Source organism: Diplotaxodon limnothrissa, linkage group LG2 (genome assembly GCF_057381915.1).
Source record: "Diplotaxodon limnothrissa isolate DT_005_m linkage group LG2, D_limnothrissa_male_GT1.1, whole genome shotgun sequence".
NCBI classification, from domain to species: domain Eukaryota; kingdom Metazoa; phylum Chordata; class Actinopteri; order Cichliformes; family Cichlidae; genus Diplotaxodon; species Diplotaxodon limnothrissa.
In genome coordinates, this window is record NC_140597.1 from 3,900,599 (window position 1) to 3,913,089 (window position 12,491).

Sequence of the window (12,491 nt, forward strand, 5' to 3'; positions counted from 1 at the left end):
ATATCCCTACAGATTACTTTGAATTTTTTGCTTGTTTACATGCGTTTTCCTGGTCTCTCGCTGCATCTATACTAGACGATTCATAAAAGTGACCCTTGATTACTTTAAAAGTAAAAAAAAAAACAACTACTATTACTCCAAAAAGTTGATTCTGGTCATCTGGACGTAGCGTTTTGTGGGAGAAACGTTTCATCACTCATCCAAGTGACTTCTTCAGTCTCAGCTGACTGCAGGTTTCCCCAATCTTATAAACAGTACATTTGCATAATGACTGAAGCGAGCCCACTGAAGGAACAATGGGCTGGGAGGTCAATTCATTATTCTTAATTATGCAAATTCTCAAAACCATTGATCAACAACCACTGACCAAAACCTACTGATCAAAGACCACTGATCAATGGCCATGAGTACCATTCACAGAGAGTTGGTGAATGGCTGCAATCACAGCATTGTAAGATGGCGAAAGATGTACCCTTAGGCCCCCTCCTTGATTCAGAGATGGTCTTTCCCTTTTCATGTAAATGGCCTCCTTGACTCCACGCTCAAACCAGCGTTCCTCCCTGTCCAGGATGTTACATCCTCATCCTTGAAAGAGTGTCCACTGGCCTGCAGGTGTGAATAGACTGCAGAGTCCTGGCCTGACGAGGTGGCTCTTCTGTGTTGTGCCATCCGCTTCGCCAGAGGTTGTTTGGTTTCCCCGATGTATAAATCCTGGCAATCCTCCTGGCACTTAACAGCGTACACTATGTTACTCTGTTTGTGTCGGGGGACCCGAGCCTTGGGGTCGACCAGTTTTGGGGTGGACCAAAGAGAGAAAAGCATCCTTGCTAAATGGCTGAATTTTGCTGTCACACTGAGACAAATCCCGCTAGTGAAGCTGATCATAGCCACAAAAACAGCAATTCGTAACAACAATATTGCAGAAGTGGAAGCAGAGCAACTACGGACGAAAGTTTCGGCCTGTCTCAGCAATGCAAAGGCCCCAGCATCCAACATCACCATGGAGAGGAAGGCACTCACATCACTTAGTGATGGCAACAACATTATCATCCTTCTGGCAGACAAGGGTAGGTGCACAGTATTGCTAAACCAGAAAGACTATCATGAGAAAATTTTGTCACTACTCAGTGATGAAAATACTTATGAGCCCCTGAAATGAGACCCAGGAAATGGCTACAGGAAGAGGGTGACAGACTGTCTGAAGCAGTTAGAACAAGACAAGGCTATTGACCGGACCTCATACCACAGGCTATACCCAGGTGAACCTACACCAAGCCTGTATGGTTTACCAAAAATACATAAACAGGGTGCACCTTTAAGACCGATTGCATGATCAACTCTGTCACCTATAACATCTCCAAGTTTCTGGCTTCCATCCTCAACCCGCTGGTGGGCAGCTCTGAACACCACATCCAGAACACCTTGGATTTTGTTGAGAAGGTGAGAGATGTCATCATGGAGGCAGATGAAACCATGGTCTCGTACGACGTTACATCTCTCTTCACTTGCATCCCAGTCACGGAAGCGTTGGAGGTAGTCCGTAAGAGGTTACAGGATGACACCAACCTCAGCAACAGGACCACTCTCAGCATGGGCTCCCCAGTTTCACCAATCGTGGCCAATTAGTACATGGAAGAAGTGGAAAAGAGGGCTTTGCTATCCTACCCTGGAACACCACCAAGCCATTGGTTCACATATGTGGATGACACCTGGATAAAAATCAAATCTCAGGACGTACCACAATTCACGGATCACATTAACTCGGTGGACCGACACATCAAATTCACCAGGGAGGATATGAAAAGTGGCAGGTTAGCCTTCTTAGATTGTGAGATTTCCATCAGTAATGGGGGACATCTAAAAGCTGACGTGTACCGTAAACCTACACATACGGATCAGTATCTAAGGTTTGACTCTCAACATCCACTGGAGCACAAACGGGGTGTCATCAGGACGCTACAACACAGAACGAACACCATCCCCATGAACTTCTTCACAAATAAAATTTTGATCATTAGAGAAAAGATTACCAATAATCATCCCACAGATGTAATATTATCTACAGCTACTCTTAGTACCATTGATGTTAAGTTAGACTCTTTTTCTCCAATTGATCTTTCTGAGTTAACTTCAATAATTACTTCCTCCAAACCATCAACGTGTCTTTTAGACCCCATTCCTACAAAACTGCTCAAAGAAGTCCTGCCATTAATTAATTCTTCGATCTTAAATATGATCAACCTATCTCTAATAATCGGCTATGTACCACAGGCCTTCAAGCTGGCTGTAGTTAAACCTTTACTCAAAAAGCATCTCTAGACCCAGCAGTCTTAGCTAATTATAGGCCAATCTCCAACCTTCCTGTCATATCAAACATCCTTGAAAGAGTAGTTGTCAAACAGCTAACAGATCATCTGCAGAGGAATGGCTTATTTGAAGAGTTTCAGTCAGGTTTCAGAGCTCATCACAGCACAGAAACATCTTTAGTGAAGGTTACAAATGATCTTCTTATGGCCTCTGACAGTGGACTCATCTCTGTTCTTGTCCTGCTAGACCTCAGTGCAGCATTCGATACCATAATATCCTATTAGAGCGATTAGAACATGCTGTAGGTATTACAGGTACTGTGCTGCAGTGGTTTGTATCATATCTATCTAATAGACTCCAGTTTGTACATGTAAATGGAGAGTCCTCTTCACACACTGAGGTTAATTATGGAGTTCCACAGGGTTCAGTGCTAGGACCAATTCTGTTTACATTATACATGCTTCCCTTAGGCAGCATCATTAGAAGACATAGCATATATTTTCACTGCTATGCAGATGACACCCAGCTCTATCTGTCCATGAAGCCAGATAACACACACCAATTAGTTAAACTGCAGGGATGTCTTAAAGACATAAAGACCTGGATGGCCGCTAACTTTCTGCTTCTTAATTCAGATCAAACTGAGGTTATTGTACTCGGCCCTGAAAATCTGAAATATGGTATCTAACCAGATTCTTCCTCTGGATGGCATTACCTTGGTCTCCAGTAACACTGTGAGGAACCTTGGAGTCATTTTTGACCAGGACATGTCCTTCAATACACATAATAAACAAATATGTAAGACTGCGTTCTTCCATTTGCGCAACATCTTTAAAGTTAGAAATATCCTGTCTCAGAGTGACGCTGAAAAACTGGTTCATGCATTTATTACTTCCAGGCTGGACGACTGTAATTCATTATTATCAGGATGTCCAAAAAACTCTCTGAAACGTCTTCAGTTAATCCAAAATGCTGCAGCAAGAGTCCTGACAGGGACTAGAAAGAGAGAGCATATTTCTCCTGTTTTGGCTTCCCTTCATTGGCTTCCTGTTAGATCCAGAATTGAATTCAAAATCCTGCTCCTCACAAGCAAGGTCTTAAATAATCAGGCCCCATCTTATCTTAATGACCTTGTAGTACCATATCACCCTATTAGAGCACTTCGCTCTCACACTGCAGGTCTACTTGTTGTTCCCAGAGTATTTAAAAGTAGAATGGGAGGGAGAGCCTTCAGTTTTCAGGCCCCTCTTCTGTGGAACCAGCTTCCAGTTTGGATTCGGGAGACAGACACTATCTCTACTTTTGAGATTAGACTTAAATCTTTTCTTTTTGTTAAAGCATGTAGATAGGGCTGGATCGGATGACCCTGAATCATCCCTTAGTTATGCTGCAATAGGTCTAGACTGCTGGAGGATTCCCATGATGCATTGAGTATTTCTTCAGTCAGTCTTTCTCACTCACTATGTGTTAACAGACCTCTCTGCACTAAATCATACTTGTTATTAATCTCTGGCTCTCTTCCACAGCATGTCTTTATCCTGTCTTCCTTCTCTCTCACCAACCGGTCGTGGCAGATGGCCGCCCCTCTCCAAGTCGGGTTCTGCCTGAGGTTTTTTCCTATTAAAAGGGAATTTTTCCCTCCCACTGTTGCCAAAGTAAGGGGTCATATGTGTTGGGTCTGCGCTTCCACAGGCCTCGCTAGTTTAGAGACTTATTCTCGTTAACGACAAAAACAAGACGGAACCGGGTTTTACTTGCTAGCAAGGGAAGGCTGGTCGGAACCAGGCTCTGGGAGCTCAATGCTCCTCGCCCATCTCCAACCCAACTTCTTCAACAAGCAGCCCTCCTCGCAGCTATTTATTTCCATGACAGTTACAGTTTACAGTTTACACAAGCACCTCCCCTCGTAAAAGCCCCCTATGGTTCTTTTTTTTTTTTTTTTTTTTTTTTTTTTTCCCCCGCCTGTCCCATTTGGTTCTTTAGCCATCAGAATTGTTGTCTGAAGACCAACAAGGATACCCAATGGATTTACTTTGCCAAATGGATCATCGTGGCATTGCCGTATTGGTCCATTTGGTCGATCTTTGTTTTTATTATTTATTATATTTTATTTTCAGATGTTACAGACGGGACAGACATGAGTGAGGGATAGGAAAGGGAGAAAGAAAGAGGAAGGAAAGGAAAAACAGAAGGGGAGAGGGACAGTGAGAAAGGGGGGGAGAAAAAAAATAAAAAATCTCCTGGATCACCTGTTGAGAGAAGAATAGAAAACAAGCAAAAAAAAACAAACAAAAAAAACAAAGCAACATACTAAACACAACACCATCGCATTAATCTAGCTAAGTGTAAACAGCAGTAAATATTAAATATTCAATGTTGTTGTGCAGCACGCAGGATAGATGTGCTTCGAAGTAGCAGCCAAGAAAGGTGTAATTTGGGTCTACGAGCAGTGAACACCCGTGTGCATACCTGTGTGGATCAGCGCGCTTGTATTCCAAAGGTTTCTCCATGTAACGATCTGCTAGGGAGTGTGGGGGGGGCCACAGCCCCGTCCTCCAGGGTGTGAAGCGGGTATGGAGGAGATCAAAACTCCAGACATCCAGAGGCCCCCAGAACACAAGAGACCAAGGAAGACCAACAGAGGGGCAGCCGCGCCACTGTTCCAGTAAGAGCTGAGGAGAGTCCCAGATGAGGGTTCACCCAGCAGCCGCGGAGCAGAAGCCAGGGGGAGTTGCAGTGACGCGCCCGTGAGCTCCGCCGGCCGCCAGCTATGCCTGAGTGACCGAGCCCCAGGCCGAGAGGCCGGGGGCACCCCACCTCCGAAGGGGCCCGAGCGAGCCCCAGGCTCCAGGCCCCGATAAGCGGCAGCCAAGGAGTGAGCCGGTGTGTACCTGGACGCCCACCCCCAGACACAAAGAACCCCCAACGCACCGACACCTGAGGGAGTCCGCCACTGGCAGGGGAAGTGGTGGTGGGTGGAGATAGGCCTCCAAACCTTGGAGGTGTCCCCAGAGAGGTGGCGTCTGATACCCAACCTGACATATAGACACAGACATACAGGCACACACAGACACAAACATCCATTCCCCCCCTCATGCTCTCATATGCACTCACTCCACACTCAACCAACGTGGAGACAGACATAAAGAGACGCTGTACACACGATCACACTCCCCAAGCGTACTCTACAAACCGGGTCTAGGTACCCTTGCCCCTGGAGGGGGGAACTGCACCCAGACCCAGGTGGTGTTACCCTTTTCCCTGCGGTGGGGAGAGGCAGACCACCCCGACTCCGTAGCAGCAGGGAGGCCCCACACTCCAGACCGCAGTCGGACGGCCAACTCCTCCTAGCCCTCCCGCTCCAGCAGGCCGCAGAGAATGGGGGTGGGAGAAGACTCCAAACCTCCCTCCACCCGCTCATTGTAGTGTTGATGCATGTGTGTTCTAAGGTGCAATTAAAACCCAGGAGGGCATGGAGCTACCTGCCAAGGAGCAGCAGGTAAGCGCATAGTCCCTCCTGATAGCCCTCAATGACTAAGTGTATTTAAAATTGAGAGGTGGGCAACGACGCCAGGGGTGAGGTGTACACCCTGATGGTAATTTGGACTCCGTGATTGTGCCCACCCCCAAGATCCTATATGTATGTGTAATGAAAGTGTGAATAATGTGAATGTCTAAGTTGTGGGATAAAATTGAGGCAGAGGCAGCCAGAAGGGGACAGGGGGGAGGTAGCCTCCTCTGCACCCTGGTGACATACCCCTACTCCAAGGCCCTGCATGTGTGGGTGGTTGTGGTGGAGCGGGAAGAGGGAGGCAGCTGGAGATGGGGAGGGAAGGAAGGGAGGGGCAGGTAACCCCTCCCTGGGGCCAGCTCCCCCGCTGACCCCAGTAGGCACTCTCACACTCCGCGACCCGCCAGGGAAAGGGGGCCCAGGCCCATCCAGACCGGGGCCCAGTGCAGCAGCGCCTCCCAGCTCCACAGAGCCCGGGACAGTCCACCCAACCCCACCACAGAGAAAACTGCACCCACCCCACCATCCACTCATCTTCCAGACTACATAAGACAGTAAACGCCCAGGCTGAGATCTTCCTCCACCTCTCCTGTATCTCCCCCTCCTGCAGAGAGAGTTCCTGAAGAGAGGAAAGCTCCTGCAAGATGTGACCATCTCCCCCACCAGTTGAAGAGCCCCCCAGGTGGCTCGACGCACCGGCGGCACCCTGCTCCAGGGCTTGGCCCCCATGCACCCACCCGCCCACAACCCCGGCAACACACCAACCAGGACCCAAGCCCCCGAGGCCCGGCCCGGGCCCCAGCCCAGAGACGGAGCGCCCCCAGAACCTCATGCCCATCCCGGACCCACCCAGGGGCAGCCAGGCTACCAGGTCAGTAACCCACGTCCGTCAGCACAGACCCTCCCCTAGCCCCGGTGCACGCAGCCGCGAGGAAACAGTCACCTGAGAGCCAACAGAGCCCCCAACCGGACATGACCGCTACCCCGGGTTGAGCCCCCCAAGGAAGAAGCCTCCGGGGAATCCCCCGACGCCCTAAGCCTGTCCCTGCCCCCACACCAATCACAACAGTGAAGGCGGGACCAAACTATGACCCCCCACCCCCACTAGGTGATGGAGCTGATAAAAGGAGCCCAGAGCAATTGATCTGATGTGGTGGCAGAGGCTGTGTCAAGACTAATGTAATCTAATAGATAATTTCTATATTGGTTAGAATTAAGATTATTTTTATTTTTCCAGTTCATGAGGACTGTTTTCTTGGCTATGCATAGGGCAGTGAAAATCATATGGGCTATATTCTTTTCTGAAGTGACATTATCTAAGCTGCCCAGTAAACACACTAAGGGGGAAGTTGGAATGTTACATTTCAGACACTTTGATAAGTCTTCACATATCTCGCGCCAAAACTTTTGCACTGGTGGACAGAACCAAAGAGCGTGGATGTAATTGTCTGGTGTATTGCCTTGACAGTGTGAGCAGTTGTTGGAAGATGTAAAGCCCATCTTGAACATCCGATGACCTGTATAGTGCACTCTATGTAGTATTTTGTATTGTATTAATTGCAGACTGGGATTTTTAATTAATTTAAAGGTTTTTAAGCAAATCTGAGACCAGAAGTTTTGGTCTAAGCTGACTGATAAATCTGCTTCCCACTTTTCAATAGGAAGGGATATTGATTCATCTAATTTAGAAAGTGTTCTGTATATTTTAGATAATAATTTGGGGGATTTAAGAGTAAGAAAATGTGCCGCACTTAGTGGTGTTTGTAATTCAACTTGACTGAGGTTAAATTTCTTTTTTACTATGGATTTAATTTGTTGATATTCTAAAAACCTTGTCTTGTTGATCCCATATTGTGCAACTAGTCTGTCAAATGGAATAAATTCTGTTCCCTCTAATATATGTTCTAAGTATTTAATTCCTTTACAACTCCATTCTGGGAAATTAATCATATTATTGTTTTGTAATATGTCAGGGTTATTCCAGATAGGTGTACGTTTGCATGGGATTAATGAAGACTCCGTTATTTTTAGAAACTCCCACCATGCTGTCAGAGAAAAGCTGATGTTGATACTTTTAAAGCATTCATGTCTTTTGATGTTTGAGCTAATAAATGGTAGGTCTGAAATCTCTAGATCCTTGCATAGTGCCTGTTCAACATCTAGCCAGGGCTCAACTAAGAAGGTATGTTTTAACCATTCTGAGATGAACTGAAGCCTGTTGGCTAAGAAGTATTGGTGAAAATTAGGCAGGTCTAATCCTCCTCTATCCTTGGTTCTTTGTAGCATTTTTAAGCTGATACGCGGGGGTTTATCTTTCCAAAGGAATTTGGAAATATATGAATCCAGAGATCTGAACCAATCTTGTGATGGTTTGTTAGGGATCATCAAAAATAAGTAATTTATTTTTGGCAAGATCATCATTTTTATAGTGGCGACCCTTCCCATGAGTGATATGGGTAAAGATTTCCATCTAGTCAGATCGCCTTCTACTTTCTTTAGAAGTGGGATGTGGTTTAATTTAGTTAAGTCTGAAAGCTTAGGAGAGACATTAATACCTAAATATTTAATATTTCCGGATTGCAGTGGGGCAGAGGAAGAATTATTGAAGGAGCAGTTAATGGGGAGAGCTGTAGATTTTGGCCAGTTAATTGAATAATCTGAAACTCTTGAAAACCAGTTTATTAAAGTAATTACCTCAGAGGGGTTGGTTTGTGTGTTTTGCAGAAAAAGCAACACATCATCCGCATAGAGACTGATTTTATGTTCTATGTTCTTACATTTTATGCCCTTAATTGTTGTAGCCTGTCTAAATGCTGCTGCTAGATGTTCGATAAAAATTGCAAAAAGTGAAGGGGAGAGTGGGCATCCCTGTATGGTGCCCCTCAGGAGACAGAAGCTGGAGGATGTCTGGTCATTTGTTCTGATACGAGCTGTTGGGGAATTGTATAATATTCTTATCCAGTTTATGAAAGAGTTTCCAAAACCAAATTTGTGTAAAGTTGCGAATAAAAATTTCCAGTTAACTCTGTCAAATGCTTTTTCTGCATCTAGAGATAATATTATGGTTTCGATGTTTTTATCGTATGAGTAGTCTATTAAATTAAGTAATCTACGAGTGTTTGTTGAGGAGTGCCGACCTTTTATGAAACCAGTTTGGTCAGGATGAATTAAGAGGGGGGTCATTTTCTCTAATCTCTTTGAGAGAGCTTTGCAGATTATTTTAAGGTCTACATTTAAAAGAGAAATTGGACGATAGCTTGAGGGAAATAAAGGGTCTTTGCCTGGTTTTAGCAGGAGACTAATGTTGGCAGAATTCATATTTGGTGGTAGTCTGCCATTTTCCTCGATTTCCTGCAACATGCCGTGGAATACTGGTGCCAAAATTGTCCAGAATTCTTTGTAGAATTCTGCAGGGAAGCCGTCTGGACCTGGAGCCTTATTATTGGGCATACTTATCAGGGCTTCCTGGAGTTCACTTGGCGTCAGTGGCGAATCCAGTTCCATTGCTTGACTGTCTAGTAATTTTGGAAGAGTTACGTTGTCAAGAAATAAATCAATTTCATTTTTAGATGGGTTTATTTGTGGTGAGTATAAAGTTTCATAGAAATCCCTAAAAATGTTGTTTATTCTTCCGGGAGTGTCATTAAAGTCTAAATATGAAGTCCATTCCTTTTTAAAATATTTAATAAAGTCTTCATCTTTAAGTAGTGATATATTAAATCTCCAGTTTTTTCTTGGCATGGTGTTATTCTTGTGCATTAGTGTTAAAGATACAGGAGCATGATCGCTGACAGCTATAGGATGAATCTCAGTGTCTGAAATGTCACACAGCAGTGAGCTGCTGACCAAAAAATAATCCAGACGAGAGTAAGAGTGATGAACATGCGAGAAAAAAGTATATTCCTTACTGGTGGGGTGAAGAGAGCGCCATGCATCGCAAAGACCAAAGTCGCTCATATACTGTTTGATTATATTTGTGGACTGCCAATTACGCTGAGTTCCTGTTGTGTTGAGCCTATCCATGTCTTCATTTAGTCCAAGGTTGAGGTCACCGCCAAGAATGAGTGTGCAATCAAGGTGTTCAGAGAGTGCACTAAAAAATCCGTGGAAGAATGAGGGTTCATCAACATTTGGACCGTATATACTTACAATACATAGTTTTTTGTTCAATATTGATAGTTTAATAATTAGAAATCTACCCTCTGGATCTATAACTGTATCGAGTACTGTAAAATTAACATTTTTATGTATTAAAATTGCTACTCCCCGTTGTCTAGAATTATAACAGGCTGCAAACACGTTAGGAAACTCAGGTGTTTTAAGTTCGTTTAAACCTGTGACAGGTTTATGAGTTTCTTGTAATAAAACAACATCTGCCTGTAGTTTTTTAAGCTGGTTAAATATCTTTAACCTCTTTCCTCTGGTGCCAGCTCCATTTACATTCCATGTGACAAACCTCAGCATGCCCTTAATTGTGCGTGTATGTTTAATGATGTATGCTGGGTGTTTCGTTTAGACAGGTGGAGAGAATATGGAAACATCCCTTGTTTGTAAATAGAAAGAGAAAAAGAAGTGTGGTGAGAGGCTCCATAAGTCTGACTATGTGTGTGAATATTCACTAATATGAACAAGCGTGGCTTGCTTATGTGTCCTTCAAGTCTGTGCGTGCTGTGAGGCTGTTGTGAATGTGCTGCCGTTGAGCTGATGTGTTTGCGTGATCGTGGTGTGAAAATATGGAGAAATAAAGGGTGTTGTTTGTAGGTGAGTGGGGAAGTAGGTGACCACAGCAGTGAAAGACAAGAGAAAGAAAGAAACCACATGAACTGTGAGCAACAACAACAAAAAAGAAACGAAACGGAAACATTCCAATTAAAGCAATGACGGAGGGTGACGGTGTTATATCTGCTATGACATCCTACTGATATTACTAGGTTAAACCCATGTTAAAAGAGAAAGTGTGAATGAATAAGAAAAGAGTGTAGCGGGTTCTTATCTGGAGTGCAGTCAATATAACCATGGTGTGGTGCCGGGGTCGCGGTAGAGCTGTCCGTCCACGTAGAGCCGGTCCACGGCGATGACAGCACGGGAGCCTTTCTGGATAAAGCTACGTCGAACTGGGAACAGGACCTTGCGTCGTTCCAGGATCTCTTTGGGGAACTGGTCGTTCACGCTGAAGTCCGTTCCTTTCAGCTCTCTGCCGCGACTCTTCACCTGTTCCTTCTGTTTGAATTGACCGAACTTGGCCACAATAGGCCGTGGTCTCCCGGTCCGCGACCGCGCGCCCCCCAAGCGATGTACTCTATCGAAGTTGATGTTCTTTACGGTGTCCTCCGGCAGCTTCAGGTGGATTTTAATGAAGCTTTTCACCGTTGCCTCTGCGTCCTCTCCGGCAGTTTCTGGAATACCAGAAAACACAAGATTATCTCTCATGCTACGGGCTTGTAGATCGATAACGGACTCTTTTATTTTTTTATTTTCAATGTTTAGCTGGGTCACGTTATCGGTGAGAGATTTGACCGACTCCCGTAGCGTGGCATTTTCAGCGGCAAGCATTTCCACCTGCTGCTGGCTGAATTCCAGGGATTCTCTCAGAGATTTAAATTCCCGGTGTAAAATCTCCACCAGGGACAGCCTCGCATCGAAACTGGACAATCGCTTGTCGATTGACTCCAGGATGTCTGCGATGTCTTTGCCGGCAGGCGATGTTGTACCGGGGGAGTCTGCCGGGCGACATCTCTTCGATGACGGCGTCTCAATTTTGGCCGGGGAAGATGCACTCTGGGCCTTCTTCATTACTAAATCTTGAAAACAGCGGTCGATGTAATCTTGGAGAGCGTCTAAACTCTCCCCGTTGTCCTCCAGGGTGTTAGAGATGATAAAACAGATGTTGTTAGTTATATGACAATTGATTAGTATATTTGGTAATACTGAAGCTTGAAAAACCTTTGTTAAACTCTATGCTACCATTTGCTTTTTCTCCGCCAAAATCTCCGGCGTCTGACGTCACCTACAACATGGGTTGCTTAACTTGTCCGTCACTTCCGTCCTGTCCGTCACTTCCGTCCTGTCCGTCACTTCCGTCATCGCCCCCTATGGTTCTAAAAGACAAGGCACTATGTGTGTATGTGTGTGCACGTGTAAGCACCTGTGTGTATGTGTATGCATATGCAAGAACGTGTGTGTGTGTGTGTGTGTGTGTGTGTGTGTGTGTGTGTACATGTTTGTGTCATGGGAAGCCGTTTGTGTGACCTCCTGCTGATCACAGAAGATCACAAAGTTAATGCCCGGACAAAAAAATCTTCACGAGGGACAATCAGATGGATCAGTGAGGGCCCTCTCTTTTTTATCAAGTGGATGGACCCAAGGTAGGTGAGTGTGTGCTCAGCTCAGCACAGTGCTTTTTCGGGGGAAACTGTGAAAAGGATGTGCAAGGTTGAAGGGTTAAGGTGCCAGTGCCACCAGCTGTAAAGGACTACAACCGCTTTATAGAAGGAGTTAACCTGTCAGACCAGCTGATTGGCTCCTATTCTTCATGTAGAAACAGCAGGAAGTGGTACGTGACAGTGCTGCATCGCTTTATAGACATTTCTGTCACAAGGAGCTCTGTGGCAGACTGGAGCAGCAGTCAATGACACACAACGATTTCCAGAAGCAGTTGATCGTTGAGCTCTGT